The sequence below is a fragment of the Mobula hypostoma genome, chromosome 9 (genome assembly GCF_963921235.1).
Source record: "Mobula hypostoma chromosome 9, sMobHyp1.1, whole genome shotgun sequence".
In the NCBI taxonomy this organism is placed as follows: domain Eukaryota; kingdom Metazoa; phylum Chordata; class Chondrichthyes; order Myliobatiformes; family Myliobatidae; genus Mobula; species Mobula hypostoma.
Genome location: NC_086105.1, coordinates 116,366,190 through 116,387,274, shown reverse-complemented (window position 1 = coordinate 116,387,274; position 21,085 = coordinate 116,366,190). Strand labels below are relative to the sequence as shown.

Below are 21,085 nucleotides of genomic sequence, written 5' to 3'. Positions count from 1 at the left end.
AACTCCTCATTCCTAAAGTCTCAAAAACTCTCAGCTGCTCCTGGGTATAATGTGGATAAAATGAATTGGCTGAAGACTTGCTTCTGTGATGGTGGAGAATGTTAGGGGAAATCCAAATAGATCGTCCACTTGGCACTTCTACCTGAACAAGGTCAAATGCTTTAGTGATCATGTGTTAACCCCACCATCTTTGGAGTGTTCTCCTGTTACCTGCTTAATTGCCATTTATGATGTTAAAATCTATCCACTGGACACTGTTTAGACCACAGTGAACTGCACTGGAGCTTTGCCTGTTTGGTGCTTTACTTTGAGGAAAAGAAATTTTACTGCCACTCTTTTCTGCACTCCTTCAAATAAAAAGGTTGATCTTCAGCTTGATAATAAAAGTAGAGTGAAGAATTTGATGGGGTATTAGATGACAAATTATGGTGATGTTTTCTCTGCTGCTTTAACATTCATGCCACCAGTCCTCCCATCTCAATGAATGTCCAGTGGCTACCTTAGCAATCAGAATTAGGTTTATTATCATTGTCACATGTCGTGAAATTTGTTGCTTTGTGACAGCAATACAGTGTAAGACAAAAAATTACTATAAGTAACAAAAAAGTTAATTATGAAATTGAGATATACAATGTAGTTTTGATGGGTTCGTACACCATTCAGAAATCTGATGGTAGAGGGGAAGAAACTGATCCTAAAATGTTGAGTGTTGGTCTTTAGGTTCCTGTACCTCCTCACTGATGGTAGTATTGAGAGGAGGTCATGTCCAGGATGGTTAGGGTCTTTAATGCTGGACGCCACTTTCTTGCGGTACCACCTCAAGCAAGGTTTTTAGAAACAATCCTTGCAACTTGTTTTGGTTCACTAAATTTTAGGTAGGTCTGGATTTATAAGATGAAGCTGAATTTCAGAAAGTCACTCTAATAGGAAGTTCACTTAAATAAAAGGATTATGGAGGATAATTGTGCCAGGATGACATGAAATGGAGAATAGACTGATGTGTGGAATACCTCTCTCATAAAACCTTTATAGTCTCACCTAAGATACCTGGATATGAGTCCTGGTTAGTGAAAGTCCTTTGTTTGGAAGATCGTACGTGGGTTCAGTCTATGCATGCAGAACCTAGGCTGACATTCAAACACAAGACCAAAGGATTGGTGCACTACCACTTTTTAGAACAGATATGTATGCTCTGCCATATTGCCTATATTACGAATTTGATTACAGTGCAAGAATACTTTATGGCTTATAAAGTGGTGGTTCTGAATGCTTTGAAGCCACAAAAGGCGCTTATATAAATTCAAGACTCTTAGTGACAGCAGGATATGACTCCTGTACCTAATAAAGTGGCCACTGGGTGTATGTCTTTGGCTGCTGTAGCCCATCTACTTCAAGGTTCGACGTGTTGTGCGCTCAGTGATGTTCTTCCGCATACCGCTGTTAACATACATGGTTATTTGAGTTACTGTCACCCTCCTGTCATCTTGAACCAGTCTAGCCATTCTCCTCTGATCTGCCTCATTACAAGGCAATTTTAGCTACGAAACTGTTGCTCAGTGGATGCTTTGTTTTTGCTTTTCGCAGCATTCTCTGTAAACTCTAGAGGCTGTTATGTGTGAAAATCCCAGGAGATCAGCAGTTTCTGAGATACAAACCACCCCCTCTGGCACGAACAATCATTCCACAGTCACTTAGATCGTATCTCTTCCCCATTCTGATATTTGGTCTGAACAACTGAACCTCTTGACCATGTCTACATGCTCTTATGCATCGAGTTCCTGTCACATGATCGGCTGATTAGATACTTGCATTAACAAGTGGATGTGCAGGTTTACCTAATAAAGTGGCCACTGAGCGTATAACAGTTTTGATTCAAAACTTTCAGAGTAATTCGGTGCAGAATGATTCAAACTACCAGTAATAACAATTACATCCCAAATACATAGTATGGCTGATTGTGTAAGCTTTGTGGCAAGCAAGAAAACAATAGATCTTACTCATTCCAACACTGCAGCTAATAACTCATTGTTCTAGTATAATGGAATGAAGCAATCAGTATTAGTTCCTTCCCAGTTAACAGCCACAACAAGCCTTTGGCCGTCAGACTAAAAGTTGTTTTTGTGGCTTAGCAATCAAGGAACTTAACTTTTCAAAATAATTTTTAACAGCAGAATGTACATTAACTTCACTTTTCAAAATAACATTGAACAATTGGGAAAATATTAAACAACAAGCTATTTTAGTTAATTCCTAAGTACAGATAATTTAAAGTATTGTTTGAAGCCTAGCAGTTTAACAAAACTTCTAAGTCTCAAGCACACTCATGTAATGGATTTAAACGCAAACAACAGGAATTCTGCAGATGCCGGAAATTCAAGCAACACACATCAAAGTTGCTGGTGAACGCAGCAGGCCAGACAGCATCTGTAGGAAGAGGTGCAGTCGACGTTTCAGGCCGAGACCCTTCGTCAGGACCAACTGAAGGAAGAGTGAGTAAGGGATTTGAAAGTTGGAGGGGGAGGGGGAGATCCAAAATGATAGGAGAAGACAGGAGGGGGAGGGATAGAGCCGAGAGCTGGACAGGTGATAGGCAAAAGGGATACAAGAGGATCATGGGACAGATGGTCCGGGAAGAAAGACAAGGTGGGGGGGGGGCCCAGAGGATGGAGAAAGACAAGGGGGGGGGGGACCCACTTCCCGGACCTCCTGTCCCATGATCCTCTCGTATCCCCTTTTGCCTATCACCTGTCCAGCTCTTGGCTCTATCCCTCCCCCTCCTGTCTTCTCCTATCATTTTGGATCTCCCCCTCCCCCTCCAACTTTCAAATCCCTTACTCACTCTTCCTTCAGTTAGTCCTGACGAAGGGTCTCGGCCTGAAACGTCGACTGCACCTCTTCCTACAGATGCTGCCTGGCCTGCTGCGTTCACCAGCAACTTTGATGTGTGTTGCAGGTAATGGATTAACGGTTGTGAAATGGACAGCAAATATCCCCATCACTTCCCATAACCAACAACTTCAGGATTTCCACAAATGCCTATGTAAATGTTAACATCCTGAAGTTGCTGCCATTGAGTTATTGCCGAGCAGCAAAATGCATTCCAAAGTCAGAGTCCCTGTGGACTTCAATGTGGGAGAGGAAACCTGATCTAAATTCACCATTCTTGCATCTCTTCCTTTCATTAAAAATCTGTGCCAAGTCTGTGAAGGCATTAAGAAGTTTCACCCTTTTGATATGAATGATCCTCACAGTTACTTCAAGTAATTTAAAGCACATTTAGCAAAATTCTTTTTTAATTTTAATTTTTGATACCTGAGAGGGGTATGTCATGGTTTTACATAGCTTTTAATTATTTCTAAACGTATTTATTTCAGTCACCTCGTGTGATGTTCCATATAATATACAAGGCTATTAAGTGACACTGAGCCTTACCACAAAGAATATTTTCAGTTATACTGTATCTTCAGCCTGCTGCCGGGAGAGAGAGCTTTTTTTCAGGAATCAGAGATGGTCATCCTAGTGCAAGGTTCCCTAAACGTTAACCTGCAGGCTGAATAAGTAGTAAGGAAGTTTAATGCATTGTTAGCATTCATTTCAAGAGGTCCCGATATAAAAGCAAGGATGTAATGATGAGGCTTTATAAGGCAGTTGTCAAACTGCATTTGGAGTAATGTGAGTAGTTTTGGACCACTAGCAGAGAAAGGATATGCTGGCATAGGAGGTTCATGAGAATGATCCCAGGAATGAAAGGGTTAATGTATGAGGAACTTTTGAGTTCCTGGGCTTGTACTCACTAGAGTTTAGAAGAATGAGGGGGGTATATCATTGAAAACTATTAAATATTGAAAGGCCCGGATAGAGTGGATGTGGAGAATATGTTTCCAATAGTGGGAAAGTCTTGGACTAGAGGCTGCAGCCTCAGAATAGAAGAACATCTCTTTAGAACAGAGACATGGAGGAATTTCTTTAGCCAGAGGTTGTGAATGTGTGAAATTCATTGCCACAGATGGCTGTGGAGGCCAAATGACTGGGTACTTTTAATAGGTTCTTGGTTAGTGAGGGCATCAAAGGTTACAGGAAGAAGGCAGGAGATTCGGGTTGAGAAGGTAAATAAATCAGTCATGATGAAATGACTGAGCAGACACAATGGGCTGAATGGCCTAATTCTGCTCCTATGTCTTATGGTCTTGCCAACGTCAGTTACAAGCTTCCCTATCCAGTGACCACTGGGTAGTTAAAAACTTTGCTACCCAGTGAAGAGTATTGATAATGGCTGGGGTGACCCGTTTTGTAAAGACACTGCCCAGAAGGTGGGCATGGCAAACCAATTCCGTAGAAAAATTTGCCAAGAACAATCATGGTCATGGAAAGACCATGATCATCCACATCATATGACATGGCATTAAACGAACAAATGGACCCCACAAAAACATTTCAATGCTCGTGTGTTACATATTGTTTCATTAGGCTCCTCTGAGCATTTTGGAATAATTTTAATATATTAAAGGTATTGATCATGTTTTATTATTGTCACATGTTCAAGACACAGTGAAAAGCTGGGCATGCATAGCAAATCATTACACAGTGCATCGATCTAGAATAAGGTAAATCAATAACAGTGTAAAAATATTATAAAGTTATCAAAAAAGTGCACTGCAGGTCATCAGTGAAGAGCAAGATTGTAACGAAGCATATTGTGAGGTGAAGAGTCCATCTTATTATACAAGAGGTCTATTCAAAATAACATGGGATAGAAGCTGTCCTTGAGCCTGATGGTATGTGCTTTCAGGCTTTTGTATCTTCTGCTCAGTGGGAGATGTGAGACAACATAAAAGCAGATTTTTTAAAAAAATCTTCCAATCGAGGGTAACTTGCTTCCATTCCAGATACCCAGGCTCTCACGTGACTGTTGTGTCCCAGTCACAGGCTTTGCCAGAGTTTGGTTAAGAGGGTGAGCAGGGGTTTATTTTGTGAGGTGGTGTACTCCTTCTACCAACTATACCAAACGTATATATGCTTTCAAAGCATCGAGTTGAGGATCTAAGTATCATCCCAAATGCTCCTTCTCTTCTTTTACCAATCATGGGTCAAGGATCTAGGAATTTGTGGGGATATTACAATTTCCAAAAATATTTTGATCTCTTCCATTCTCTTGGTAATGTCCTGCAGTGATAAAATTAGGAATAGTGTGCTTGTTTCGAAGTCCTATTGGGCTTGCAAACAGCATGGCCTATCCTATTGAGTGGACTGAGAGTAATCAGGGATATCTGGGAGGGCATGACAGCATTTGTTTGCTTATTCCACCAATGGATTCAGAGTTTTCTGCACAGATAGCTTTGATAAAATCTCTCCTGCACAATCGCCATTGCCTTCAATGTGTAGGCACAACTTTTGGCCAAGGAGGAAAAGGATATATTTTCACTCACCCAAGCTTGTACGTACAATTCTATACTCCATATGTACTTTGGAGAAAATGCTTGGAACATTGGAACTTAGAGAAAAGAAACATTTTAAGCTATTTGATTTTAAAGTCTAAAATGGTTTTGAGTAAGAATGTACTGTCCACAGTCACAATTTCTTGACCATGGGATGCGTATTATAAAGATTAGCTTTATTAATCATATGTACATTGAAACATGTGTATAGGGAAATTTGTTGTTTGTGTCAAATCAAATCAGTGAGGATTGTGCAAGGGGCATTACACTTCTGGCAACACAGCATGCCCACAATTTATTAACCCTAATCCTAACTATGTGGATACTATAGGGAGAGTGCAGAGGAGATTTACAAGGATGGTGCTGGGATTGGAGAGTGTACCTTATGAGAATAGGTTGGGTGAACTTGTCCTTTTTTCCTTGGAGCGACAGAGGATGAGAAGTGACCTGATAGAGGTGTATAAGATGATGAGAGGCATTGATCGTGTGGATAGCCAGAGGCTTTTTCCCAGGGCTGAAATGGCTAACACGAGGGGGCATAGTTTTATGGTGCTTAGAAGTAGGTACAAGTGGGATGTTAGAGGTAAGTTTTTCACACAGAGAGTGGTGGGTGTGTGGAATGAACTGCCAGCAAAGGTGGTAGAGGTGGATACAATAGGGCCTTTTAAGAGACTCTTAGATAGGTACATGGAGCTGATAAAAATAGAGGGCTAGGCGCTGGGGAAATTCTAGGCAGTTTCTAGAGTAGGTTACATGGTCGGCACAATGTTGTGGGCTGAAGGGCCTGTAATGTGATGTGGATTTCTATGTTTCTATGCATCTTTGGAAATCAGGAGGAAAACTGGTGCATCTAGAGGAAACCATGCAGCCATGGGGAGAATGTATAAACTCCTTAGAGACAACATAAACGCAATAAATTCTGCAAGTGCTGGAAATCTAGAACCACACAGTCAAAGTGCTGGAGGAACTCAGCAGGTCAGGCGCCATCTATGGAAATGAATCAATGGTCAACATTTCAGGCCAAGACCCTTCATCGAGACCCCTTACAGACAACAGTAGGAAACAAACCTCGATTCGTCACTGTAACGAAGCTAAGCGCTACACTATCATGCCACAATGTAGTTTAATAAAATGTATTTGCAGGACTAATTTAATCTATTATTTACACTTGAAAATTCATAGTGCTAGTAGAATCAACAGAACACAACAGTACAGCACATTAACCGGCTATTCGGCTTACAACATCTGTGCCAAGCACGACATCAAATTAAACTAATCCATCTGCATGTATGCAGTCCATATCAATCCATACCCTGCACGGTCATATATATATATATATATACCTGTCTAAAAGCCTCTTAAACATCTCCATCAGAATGGTTAATAGTATTTCATCAGAAGCACCTAATTTTTCAAAAATTTAACCATCGATCAAAACACAATCTAAATATTACGACTAGTGAAAAACCGGCATCAGCCTCCTCCACTGATCATTTCTTGTGTCCTAATTTTTATAATTGGAGTCAATTTGTATTATCCACTAAACACTTTTAAACATTAATCATGGTTATGTAACAGCACTTGCACCTCCGAGCAAGAAAGTCACAGAATCAATTCTAAATGCAGGGATGATAATTTAGTACAGTAGTGAAGGAGTGTTTTACTCCTGGAGGTGACACTTTTCTGCTGAGACATTCAACCAGGGGCCTACTTGTTCTTTCAATTGCCCTATTTCTAAAAGAAGAATGCTTGGCCAGCATTTAGCTTCATTCCTATAATAAGATGCGGTCATTATCAAATTAGTATCCATGAGTATTTGCTGAGTAGTCACTGTCTAAATTCTTACAACTAGAAGTACTTCAAAAGTGCCTCACTGTTACAAAATGTTTTGTAAATTGCTTGGAGGGATGTGAAGGGTGTTTCAGGAATACATGTCTTTCTTTTCATATATTGTATTTCTAAATGAGCCAACTGTTGGTTGCAAAATAAGATACCACTAGGGCATATGAAAGACTGAAAACTAAGTTTAAGAAGATAGAACCCCTCTCTCCTACCCAGCAGGTTTGCAAGAGGCAAGGATGAAGTGCTAAAAGGATATTAAGAGGGGTGGAGTTCGAAGCAATATCTGAAACCTTTTAAGAGGGTCATCTTGCTGATCTGATGACATACACAAATGATGAGAGATGGTAACCAAACAGTGACCTCAATTACGCTGGTTAGGAGGCGGAGGTAGGAGGGTTGAATCTCTACTTTGCAGCAGTTGGTTGTGTGGAGTGTCCTTTGCCAAGAACATCATTGACAAGAAGCCTGCTCCAGATGCAGTGCATGGCAGAACAAATGCAGAGAGAATAATTTGCGTCAAGGCGAATTAGTACATCAGTGCTAATATTACAAAAACCACAACAGTACATCTTCACGTGCAAGAAAATGCCTTTCAGCTACTTAATTCATAAAGGGAATGAATAAAAAAGCTACTGGGTGACAGTGAATTTCTAATTGGTGAGGTCATCGCTAATAGACAGAATGCAGCTTCCTCCCTCTGTTGTCTAATCCAGACTACACCTTTGATTCCCCTATATCAACCATGACTTCAGGCTCATAATCTAAAGAATTCACTCCCTAATCCTCTCTGTTCCTCATTCCATCTTTAAGACAGCGCTTGAATCCAATCTATTTGACCCAATTTTTTTTTTATTAGAATTCTGCCTAACAGTTTTAGGGCACATTTGATAATAACCCGGAATATTTTTACTTTACATAAATTCAAGAGACTGTTGTTAATAATGATCTCAGTTAGTTGTAAGATAACTATCTTCATGGTGCATTCACAGGAGTGCAGAGGTCTGCCACAGAAGAACATTCCAATTTTTAAACTGGCACAGAAATCTTAGAAATCCTTTAATCATTGTTATTTTGGAAATAAATTGCTTTAGGAAACGTAAGGATATTCCACATGCATCACTTAGGCTGTGATACAACATCTATTCCGTATACTACAGATTTCAAATTAGGAAAGATTTCAGTGCCAAATCTAAACTTCAACAATATTCTATGCTTTAATGAATTTCAGCTACATGGAACTTTTAACATGAATATAAATAACCACAAAACTTGTGTTTATATGTGGTTTCAATGTGTTAAGATGGTTCTAGAACCACAAGACATAGAATCAATAGACAATAGGTGCAGGAGTAGGCCATTCGGCCCTTCGAGCCAGCACCGCCATTCACTGTGATCATGGCTGATCATCCACAATCAGTATCCAGTTCCTGCCTTATCCCCATAACCTTTGATTCTGCTACCTTTAAGAGCTCTATCCATCTCTTTCTTGAAAGCATCCAGAGACTTGGCCTCCACTGCCTTCTGGGGCAGAGCAATCCACATATCCACCACTCTCTGGGTGAAAAAGTTTTTCCTCAACTCCGTTCTAAATGGCCTACCCCTTATTCTTAAACTGTGGCCTCTGGTTCTGGACTCACCCATCAGCGGGAACATGCTTCCTGCCTCTAGCGTGGCCAATCCCTTAATAATCTTATATGTTTCAATCAGATCCCCTCTCATCCTTCTAAATTCCAGTGTATACAAGCCCAATCGCTCCAATCTTTCAACATATGACAGTCCCGCCATCCCAGGAATTAACCTTGTGAACCTAGGCTGCACTCCCTCAATAGCAAGAATGTCCTTCCTCAAATTTGGAGACCAAAACTGCACACAATACTCCAGGTGTGGTCTCACCAGGGCCCTGTACAGCTGCAGAAGGACCTCTTTGCTCCTATACTCATCTCCCCTTGTTATGACGGCCAGCATGCCATCAGCTGTCTTCACTGCCTGCTGTACTTGCATGCTTGCTTTCAGTGACTGATGTACAAGAACACCTAGATCTCGTTGTATTTCCCCTTTTCCTAACTTGACTCCATTTAGATAATAATCTGCCTTCCTGTTCTTACCACCAAAGTGGATAACCTCACATTTAACCTCACATTTATCCACATTAAACTACACCTGCCATGCATCCGCCCACTCACCCAGCCTGTCCAAGTCACCCTGCATTCTCATAACATCCTCCTCGCATTTCACACTGCCACCCAGCTTTGTGTCATCTGCAAATTTGCTAATGTTACTTTTAATCCCTTCATCTAAATCAGAAATGTATATTGTAAATAGCTGCAGTCCCAGCACTGAACCCTGCGGTAACCCACTGGTCACCGCCTGCCATTCCGAAAGGGACCTGTTAATTGCTACTCTTTGTTTCCTGTCAGCCAGCCAATTTTCAATCCATGTCAGTACTCTGCCCCCAATACCATGTGCCCTAATTTTGCCCACTAATCTCCTATGTGGGATTTTTTCAAAGGCTTTCTGAAAGTCCAGGTACACTACATCCACTGGCTCTCCCTTGTCCATCTTTGGGGTAAGCATGCTCTAAGAAACTTGTTTAAAGTTCAAAGTAAATTTTTTATCAAAGTAGATGTCATCATCTACAATTCTGAAATTCTTATTTTGTGGGCATTCACAGTAAATACAAGAAACACAATACAATAGAATCAATGAAACTCTGCTCAACAGCACGCACAAATAACCAATGTGCAAACCACAACTAACTATGTAAATATAGAAAGATTTTTAAAATAATATAAACAAATAAAAAGCGATAAATATGGAGAATATGAGATGAAGAGTCAGTGAAAGTGAGTCCATAGGTTGTGAAAACATTAAATGATGGGGCGAATGAAGTTGAGTGAAGTTATCGCCCTCTGGTTCAAGAGCCCGCTGGTTGATAGGTAATAACTGTTCCTCAAAGACTTCATCGGGACCGATGAGGGATCTCGTCCCGAAACGTCGACTGTTTCCTTAGATGCTGCCTGGCCTGCTGAGTTCCTCCAGCATTTTGTGTGTGTTACAGAGAGAAAGGTCGCTAACGTTTGAGACATCCATAGCTAGAAGCACGAACGCCTGTGGCAGGGTCCAAAAAGTAGATAACACGTAAAAGAGCACAAACTGAAAAAAAATACAAGGGAAGGAAATCGAATAACAATTTTCAAAAAGCGTGCGGGGTTAAAACAAAACTTCAACTGGTCACTTTCGTGTACAGATTTCGGATGGCCCATTGCATAAAAATCATGTTTTAAAATTCCTGTGCTTTCAGTTAGACTCCGTGAGTAAGTCACTGGTGCACACGTACTGAGCTGTATATAAACGTGTATCTCAAATTCTACTTAAAAATTCCGTACAGAATTCCCCCAAAACATTCTGAATGTGGGATAATTTTACAGGATACTAAAACAGTCAGGCCACTAAAGAGTTAATTTTAAGTTAAACGTGTTAGCTGAGTTTAACAACATGCAAAAGATTTTTGAACCAATAAAATCAAAGTACAACTCTATCCTATAATAATTTCTTAAGCTGCTTTGGTTCACCTGACTTTGCCCGACCGCAAAGTGAGGACATTTCGAGTCTGCCAAACCGACTCTGAAATAATTATGACTCACTAACCGAGGGAAACACACACATACACAGAGTGCGTCGCACAATGCCGTACTAACTGATAGCAAGAGTGACGAGTGAAAAATCTGCATTGACAGGAAAAAGTCTCCCGAGCAACCCGTTTCCATTCAAAGTGGTGCTCACGTCGTCCATGTTAACTAGCCACGACCAAAGGCAGATGGCAAGACGTTTAAGGTAGGGCACCCTTTCCGCAGGTGGACAAAGCGGTGAACTTTGTTGAGATTAAAATGATTTATTCGCACATATGTCGTGGGCAGACACGGGGCATTTGCCATAACTTATAATCGATTAAAACCTGATGGGGGGGGGGTGTGGCAGCGTTTGCCTGGACTTAATTCCTGGTGGACAGTGAGTTACATTACCCACTTACCCGACATCAGTCTATTAATTTAAAATAATTGCGCCCGGCGGAGATTAACAAGTTAAGCGAATGTCTGGTTCAGCAAACAAGATTATTTACTGTTGTTCAGGTTGAAAAGTAAATCAGACTGACAGCAGGCGGGAAATGGAAATGCCGCTTTTTGTGCTTGTGATGTCTTTTCGTTAATAGACCTTCGTATCCGCTCTCGGAAATGTGGCTAAAAAACGCTTTGGCTGTATTTACTATTATAAATTCACCCCAAAGCAGGTGCTTCCTCCAGTTATTACACTGCATTCTGTAATTGAGTTCGTCTACCGATCTGCGTTATCATCTCCAACCAGTTGGATTGTTAGACCCTAAAGAGGACCGAAGGGCCACAAACAGAATTTTATCCACCGCGCGATTTTAAGTTTGTCACACGCGGCGGTTTTGTTTGCGATGAGGAAAATAAAACCCAGCTCGTTTTCCAACCACGCAGCATGGTGTAGACACTTGTTACGCAGTTTCAACCCGCGTGTATGTAACATCAATAGCAAAACTTAGCCCTAGTGCTAACCAAAAAAAGACGCAGACTAATAAGAGTAGTTGACTAAATGCTTCGTTAAGGAAGTTGGCGTGACGGGAAGGACAAAAGCGTCTTGAAACAGGGAGTTCCATAGATTGAGCCTCGGCACCTGAACCTATGACTATCAACAGTGCAGCAACTAAACGGAAAAAAGCTGTAAACCCCCAGCAGGTCAGGAATTGTCTTTGGAAAAGGTCACAATTAACATTTCAGTTCTGGCTTTTTCTCACAGTTTTGGTATTGGGATCGGTTTATTATTGTTACATGTAGGAAGATACACTGAAAAGCTTGTCTTGCATTGCCGTTCATACCGTTCAGATTGTTTCTGTCACATTTCCAGCATTACAGCTTTATTTGTTCCGTGTGACAAACAAATCACTTTTGTAAAAACTGGAGAAATAATGCAAGTTCCTGGGAGGGTGGTGGGCTGGGGAAGATAATAGAGCCAAAAGGGAAGAACAGCGAGAGATTTGAAAATGAGTCGCTGCTGATTCAAAAGCTTCTCTCGGTCACTGTCATAGGGGTTGGGTGAGTGGGAAGTTCCTGCAAGTCAGTACCCACACAGCAGAACTAATTCTGAGCTGTAGCACATTACAGTTGAGCACAAGAACGGGCCCTTCAGCCGATGACATCTGTGCCAACCATGATGCCAAATTATTTATTTATTGACATGCAGTGCGGAGTGCGTCCTTTCAGCCCTTCGAGCTGCAACGCCCAGCAATCCCCCGATTTAACCTGCGCCTAATCACCAGACAATTTACAATGACCAATTAACCTACTAACCCGGTACGTTTTTGGACTGTGGGAAGAAACCCATGTGGTCATGGGGAGAACGTACAAACTCCTTACAGGCAATGGCGGGAACTGATCCCGAGTCGCTGGTACTGTAAAGTGTTGTGCTACCATGTCACCTCAAATTAAACTAGACTCATCTCCCTTTATAAAGTTCAAACTTCAAACGTCCGAAGTAAATATTTTATCAAAGTACATTTATGTCACTATACAGATTCACATTCTTGCAGGCATTCACAGTAATAGAAAGAAAGACAGTAGAATCAATGAAAAAATCACACTCAACAAAGACAGACAAATAACCAATGTGCAAAAGACAAACTGTACAAATACAAAAAGAATAAAACAAAATAATAATAAATAAATAAATAAACAAGCAAGCAAGCAAGCAATAAATATTGAGAACATGAGCATCCTTAAAAGTGAGTTCATAGATAGTGAACAGTGTTGGGATGAGTGAAGTTGAGTAAAGTTATTCCCTCTGGTTCAAGAGCTGGATGATCGAGGGGTAATAGCGGTTCCTGAACCTGGTGATTTGGGACCTGTGGCTTCTGCACCTCATTCCTGATGGCAGACACAAGAAGGGAGCATTGCCCGGAAGATATATGGTCCATGCCACTTTGTTCCCTGTATGTTCATGTGCCTATCAGATCACTCCTCAGCCTCCAGTGCCTCAGAGAAAATAATCTAAGTTGGCACAACTCCTTATCAAAATGGTCACTTAAAACAGATATAAAACAGGTCCACATTGCTTTCATTCATCTACTGTACTGTCAATGTTTCTGAAGCATTATAGAGAAAAAACAAGAAATACCAGCAGGTCAGGGTTAAGATACGTAATTAATATTTCAAAACTCGAGTATATTTAAATTGAGCAGAAAGGGGACAGAAAGCAAACAGTAGGGATATACACTCAATGGCCACTTTATTAGGTTCACCTGTACACCTGCTCGTTGATAGAAACATCTGATCAACCAGTCATGTGGCAGAAACTCAATGCATAAAAGCATGCAGACATAGTCAAGAGGTTCAGTTGTTGTTCAGACCAAACGTCAGATTGGTGAAGAAATATGATCTAAGTGACTTAGACTGTGGAATGATTGTTTGTACCAAACAGGGTGGTTTTAGTATCTCAGAAACTGCTGATCCCCTGGGGTTTTCACACACAACAGTCTCTAGAGTTTACAGTGAATGATGCAAGAAATGCTCTGCATAGGTATGTTCCAATGAGACAGGGAAAGGATGGTAGGGTACAGGAACCATGTGTACAAAGGCTGTAGAAAATCTAGTCAAGAAGAAAAGAAGAGCTTACGAAAGGTTCAAAAAACTCAGTAATGATAGAGATCTAGAAAATTATAAGGCTAGCAGGAAGGAGTTTAAGAATGAAATTAGGAGAGCCAGAAGGGGTGATGAGAGGGCCTTGGTGAACAGGATTAAGGAAAACCCCAAGGCATTCTACAAATATGTGAAAAGCAAGAGGATAAGACATGAGAGAATAGGACCCAGTCATGTGTGACAGTGGAAAAGTGTGTATCAAGTCAAGTCAAGTCACTTTTTATTGTCATTTCGACCATAAACTGCTGGTACAGTACACAGTAAAAAATGAAACAATGTTCCTCCAGGACCCTGGTGAACAACACAAAACTACACTAGACTAAGTGAGACAACACAAGGCTACACTAGACTACGTAAGACAACACAAAAACTAAACTAGACTGCAGACCTACACAGGACTACATAAAGTGCAAAAAACAGTGCAGGGCAGTGTTATAAATAATAAACAAGACAATAGGCATAGTAGAGCACAAATTACAATGTAATAATAAATGATGTAGATGTCAGTCTAGTCTCTAGGTATTAAGGAGTCTGATGGATTGGGGGAAGAAACTGTTGCACAGTTTGGTCGTGAGAGCCTGAATGCTTTGGTACCTTTTGCCAGATGGCTGGAGGGAGAAGAGTTTGTATGAGGGGTGCGTGGGGTCCTTCACAATGCTGTTGGCTTTACAGGTGCAGCGTGTAGTGTAAATGTCTTTAATGGCGAGAAGAGAGACCCTGATGATCTTCTCAGCTGACCTCACTATCCACTGCAGGGTCTTGTGATCTGAGACAGTGCCATTCCCAAACCAGGCAGTGATGCAGCTGCTCAGGATGCTCTCAATACAACCTCTGTAGAATGTAGTGAGGGTGGGGGGTGGGAGATGGACTTTTCTCAGCCTTCGCAGAAATTTAGAGATGCTGCTGTGCTTTCTTGGCTATGGAGCTGGTGTTGAGGGACCAGGTGAGATTCTCCGCCAGGTGAGATTCTCCGCCAGGTGAACACCAAGAAATTTGGTGCTCTTAACAATCTCAACGGAGGAGTCGTCAATGTTCAGCGGAGAGTGGTCGCTCCGTGCTCTGCTGAAGTCAACAACCATCTCTTTTGTTTTGTTCACATTCAGAGACAGTTTGTTGGCTCTGCACCAGTCTGTTAGCCACTGCACCTCCTCTCTGTATGTTGACTCATCATTCTTGCTGATGAGACCCACCACGGTCGAACTTGATGATGTGGTTCAAGCTGTGTGTTGCAGCACAGTTGTGAGTCAGCAGAGTGAACAGCAGTGGACTGAGCACACAGCCTTGGGGGGGGGGGCCATGCTCAGTGTGATGGTGTATGGAACCGGAGGAGGTAGCAGGGGTACTTAATGAATACCTTGCTTTAGTATTCAGTATGGAAAAGGACCTTGGCTATTGTAGGGATGACAATGGACTGAAAAGCTTGAGCATATAGACATTAAGAAAGAGGATATGCTGGAGCTTTTGGAAAGCATCAAGTTATTTAAGTCACCAGGACCAGACAAGATATACCCCAGGCTATGATCTTTGTATCATCAATAGAGACAGGAGAAGTTCCAGAGGGTTGCAGATGCTGTTCTCTTACTCAAGAAAGGGAGTAGAGATAGCCCAGGAAATTATAGACCAGTGAGTCTTACTTCAGTGCTTGCTAAGATGATTGAGAAGATCCTGAGAGGCAGGATTTATGAACATTTGGAGAGGCATAATATGATTAGGAATAGTTAGCATGGCTTTGTCAAAGGCAGGTCATGGCTTACTAACGCAAACACGAGGAAATCTGCAGATGCTGGAATTTCAAGCAACACGCATAAAAGTTGCTGGTGAACACAGCAGGTCAGGCAGCATCTCTAGGAAGAGGTACAGTCAATGTTTCGGGTCAAGATCAACTGTCCAGCTCTTGGCTCCATCCCTCCCCCTCCTGTCTTCTCCTAACATTTCAGATCTCCCCCTCCCCCTCCCACTTTCACATCTGTTACTAGCTTTTCTTTCAGTTAGTCCTGACAAAGGGTCTCGGCCCAAAACGTCGACTGTACCTCTTCCTAGAGATGCTGCCTGACCTGCTGCGTTCACCAGCAACTTTTTGTGTGTGTTGTCATGGCTTATAGCCTGATTGAATTTTTTGAGGATGTGACTAAACACATTGATGAAGGAAGAGCAGTAGATGTAGTGTATATGGATTTCAGCAAGGTATTGATAAGTACCCCATGCAAGCTTATTGAGAAAGTAAGGTGGCATGGGATCCAAAGGGACCTTGCTTTGCCACAGAAGGCAAAGAGTGGTTGTAGACGGGTCATATTCTGCATGGAGGTTGGTGACAAGTGGTGTGCCTCAGGGATCTGTTCTGGGACCCCCTTCTCTTCATGATTTTTATAAATGATCTGGATGAGGAAGTGGAGAGATGGTTTAGTTTGCTGATGACACAAAGGTTGGGGGTGTTGTGAATAGTGTGGAGGGCTGTCAGAGGTTACAGCAGGACATTGATAGGATGCAAAACTGGGCTGAGAAGTGGCAGTTGGAGTTTAACCAGGTAAGTGTGAGGTGGTTCATTTTGGTAGGTCAAATATGATGGCAGGATGTAGTATTAGTGGTAAGACACTTGACAGTGTGGAGGATCAGAGGGACCTTTGGTTCCAAGTCCATAGGACACTCAAAGCTGTTGCGCAGATTGACTGTGTGGTTAAGAAGGCATATGGTGTATTGGCCTTCATTAACCGTGGGACTGAGTTCAAGAGCTGAGGGATAATGTTACAGTTATATAGGACCCTGTTGGCGCATGGCCAAGTGGTTAAGGCGTCGGTCTAGTGATCTGAAGGTCGCTAGTTCGAGCCTCAGCTGAGGCAGTGTGCTGTGTCCTTGAGCAAGGCACTTAACCACACATTGCTCTGCGACGACGCTGGTGCCAAGCTGTATTGGCCATAGTGCCTTTCCCTTGGACAACATCGGTGGCGTGGAGAGGGGAGACTTGCAACATGGGCAACTGCCGGTCTTCCATACAACCTTGCCCAGGCCTGCGCCCTGGAAACCTTCCAAAGCGCAAATCCATGGTCTCACGAGACTAACGGATGCCTATTATAGGACCCTGGTCAGACACCACTTGGAGTTCTGTGCTCAGTTCTGGTCACCTCACTACAGGAAGGATATGGAAAATGTAGAAAGGGTGCAGCAGAGATTTACAAGGATGTTGCCTGGATTGGGGAGCATGCCGTATGAGAATAAGTTGAATGAACTTGGCCTTTTCTCCTTGGAGCGACAGAGGATGAGAGGTGACCTGATAGAGGTGTATAAGATGATGAGAGGCATTGATCATGTGGATAGTCAGAGGCTTTTCCCTATGGCTGAAATGGTTAACACGAGGGGGCACAATTTTAAGATACAGAGGAGATGTTGGGGTAAGTTTTTTTTTCACACAGAAAGTGGTGAGTGCGTGGATTGGGCTGCTGGTGACAGAGGTGGAGGTGGATACAATATGGTCTTTTAAGAGACTCTTGGATAGGCATATGGAGCTTAGAAATATAGAAGGCTATGGGTAACCCTAGATAATTTCTAAAGTACGTACATGTTCGGCACAGTATTTTAGGCCGAAGGGCCTGTATTGTGCTGTAGGTTTTCTATGTTTCTAAACAAACAACATCCAGTTGAGTAACAGTTCTGTAGCCAAAAATGCCTTGTTAATGAGAGAGGTCAGAGGAGGATGGCCAGAGTGGTTCAAGCTGACAGGAAAGCGACAGTAATCACACATTACAACAGTGGTGTGCAAAAAAGCATTTCTTAACATACAACACATCGAACCTTGAAGTGGATGGGCTACAGCAGCAGAAGACAACAAACATACACTCAGTGGCCACCTTATTAGGTATAGATGGTTCCTAATAAAGTCGCCACTGAGTGTATCTGACACAAACAATGGCAGCACTGCCTTTGAGGGTTTGAAGGTTTATTACTCACAGTACATCTGCCTGGGGAGTTGTAAATTGAAGCTGATGAATTACAACACAGGAGAAAATATTATTATACTTTATTAAGTTCCATCTCTTTATGTTGATGTTATATTTTGTCAGGTAACAGTATGAAACAGCTGGGGCATTTGTCTGTGTTAAACCTGTTGTACAAATAAAAGTTTTGCAGCTGATGATTTGAAGCTCTGATAGTCATCTAGTTTAGTTCCACAAGACAGAGAGCTACATCTGAAAAATATTTAAAACCCTACAGATTATGGAAATGTAAAATAAAAACAGAAAATGCTGGAAACTCTCAGCTAGTCAGATGACATCTGTGGAAAGAGAATTAGAGTTAATAATATTCTTATAGCTGGTCATAAACTAACTATAAGAAATGGAGGGACACTTTTAGTTTTAATTTGCACAGAGAATAGACAGGATAAAGGGGAAATCTCCAATTGGAGGAGGCTAGAATTACCATGGGAATTTGTCGCAGAGGATATTTGGTTAATGGGTAAATGGAGCAGCAAGAGAGAAAGAAAATGAACTAAAGCTATGAAATGAGGACTGAGAACTCAAGCAAAGGAATTTAAATGTAACTAGATGCAGGTATGATGAATGGGTCCAGCAGGTCATACTGGAAATGGGGTGGAGAATTAAGAGTACCTACCAACAGGGAGGGCTGTGTCCACCGTGGACAATGAATGTGGGTGCTCTACAAAATGGTTATCTGAAAAGTCAGTGCATTACTGCTTCACGTAGGACTGTTTTGATTGGTGAGAGGTGAGAGGTGAAAGGACAGGTGTTCCATCTCCTGTGGTCACATGGGAAAGTGCCAGAGGATGGAAAGTACAGTAGTCTGTGGAAATGGAAGAGGCTGAGAAAGGAATGGTCCCTTTGAAATGCTGAAAAGGAGGGAAGGGGAAGAAGAGCTTGGAGATGCATTCTCATTGAATCTGGCAGAAATTGAGAAAGGGAGATGTCAAAGGTAGGTTTTCACACAGAGAGTGGTGGGTGCATGGAATGCAGTGCCGGCGAAGGTGGTTGAGGTGAATACAATAGGGTCTTTTAAGAAACTCTTATACAGGTACATGGAACAGAAAAATAAAGGGCTATGCAGTAGGGAAATTCTAGGTAGTTTCTGGAGTAGTTTATAAGGGCCTGTAAAGTGCTGTAGATTTCTATGTTCTCATGTTTATTGAATGTAGAGGTTGGTGGAATAGGAGATGGCCAAGGAAAGTCTAGCCTTACTTTGTCTTGGAAGAGAGGGATGTGAATTGGATAAAACATGGTCGGGGCTCTATCATCAATGGAGAAATCAATGGTCTGGGATGTTGAGGCAACAATGTAGAAAGTCTTATGAAATAGGAGAATGGAATACAGTCAAATTCATTCAGCCCAACTAGCTACACATACATTACAGACTTGTATTTGACAACCTTTAATATCTTTCACATACACACACGTGCACAACCATCACTACCCAAACTAAAAACCTCTCCATTTCATCCCAATGACTTGGCTTCATCCTATCAGGGATATTCTGTTTGTCCTGTACATTCCTTAGCACCTGCTACAATTTCAAACTAGTTTCTCTCTTTTCCAGTTCTGACAAAAAGTCTTTAGACCGAAAATTTAAATCTATTTTTCTTTCTCTGGATGCTGTGTGACTTGCTGACCTTTCGAGCGTGTTTTGCTTTTAGGCAACTACATCTATTGAAGCTTTATTAAAAGTCCAGTAATATTTTTGCCTCTGTGGAACAGTAGTGGGATTCAGCTATATTAGTGTTTGTGGTTTGTGATTATGTTAAAAAAAAAGCAAAATTGTTTCCCACTAAGAATTTCACCAATAATTCAGAAATACAAAAGTCAACATAATATATTGAATACAAATGTCTGTTGATCTTCAAGAGCAAGCAATTTTAAAAATTCACTGTTCTGTTTTGTGATCCCTCAACAATTCATGTGATGCTGCTTCATAAAGTCATAAAAGCCAAGGTCAGATGATTCCATTATAAATATACAAACACATAAATTCAGCGAAAAAAAATTACTTTGCCTGTCAAACTTTTTAATACACATTTACATAATTTACATATGCCTTGTCAGATGGAAAATATCTTAGTTACTTTTTCTTTTTCCCTTTCTCTTTTTTCTTTTCTTTCTGTTTCACAGTCTCTTAAAACAAAAAAACTAGCTTCGGACCTCTTTCAGTATCTTAAAACAAAAGGAGCTTGGCCACTACTGCTGTTCTTTTAAGTGATAGTGCAGCGCATGTCACTCTAAAGTCAACTGGGTGAAAATGGATGCTGTTCCAGTTGATGTTTAGCATTTTATTCACATCATGTCTGTGCAGATGGAAAAGAATAATCTGTAGTTTGTTTAGCTTAAGATGATTTACAGCATTGTAGTGAGTCACCCTGACTAGATTGGCTGTTATTGAATGCTTGATCTGGGCAAAGTCCCTTGTTTGTACTGGTATAGATAGGTCTGCTGTTTGTGTAAGTGTTAAAGAGCTAGGCTGCCGTTATGTTTCTTATGGAATAAACCACTGAGTCAGCAGCTACACATTCCTCTGAGTTCAACATGGAAGACACTTTCCACAGTGTTTTGATCAGCTAATGGTCTCATCATGTTTTAGATCATTCAGAACAATGTTCAGTCACCCTGAAAAGACATTTCCTATGTTCCAGCCAGACAAGTGATACATTGGGGTGAGGAGCTGAATCCCACCCAAAATATTAATGATTCAACCTGCTGCTGAGAGGTTGATAGAAGTCACACTAGTGTTTAACTTTCTTACGAAAAATGGGCATCATTCAAACTTTGACCAGTCCACACCTTCACACGAGGAAACAAGCCTATTGGGAAGAAGTGGGATTGAGCTCGATGGGTGAAAGTCTTTTCAAGATGAAGTATTTAAGTGATAATGGAAGAAAATTGGCCGAGATCGCAGATTAGCGGTCAGACCTCACAATGATGTTCAGCAATCTCAGAGACAGATCCCAAAAATTTTAATCCGTTGAGTGCCTATGTCGTCAAGACCTGTAATTTTGTTAGTCTTCATGTCCCAGCAGGAACATTCATGTTGTTGCCCTGGGTGCCTTTTTTATTGCTGATTCTGACATCACTTTTTATTCAATAAGTTTATAACATCTGA

General features: G+C 41.4%; 2 protein-coding genes across 6 annotated transcripts in view; one reads left to right on the top strand and one right to left on the bottom strand.

Moving 5' to 3' along the window:
* LOC134351987 (uncharacterized protein C7orf50 homolog) overlaps positions 1–21,085 on the bottom strand; it is a 440,201-nt gene that overhangs the window by 138,696 nt on the left and 280,420 nt on the right. The window lies entirely within an intron of this gene.
* Positions 1–21,085, top strand: part of gpr146 (G protein-coupled receptor 146) — a 125,937-nt gene that overhangs the window by 91,983 nt on the left and 12,869 nt on the right. The window contains exon 1 of one of the 5 annotated variants that reach the window (XM_063058978.1): positions 10,843–11,111. The exons of the other annotated variants lie outside the window; for them this stretch is intronic. The gene's annotated coding sequence lies outside the window, so the exon portion shown is untranslated. Of the gene's footprint in view, positions 1–10,842; positions 11,112–21,085 lie in introns of those variants that run through there. 5 annotated transcript variants of the gene reach the window in all.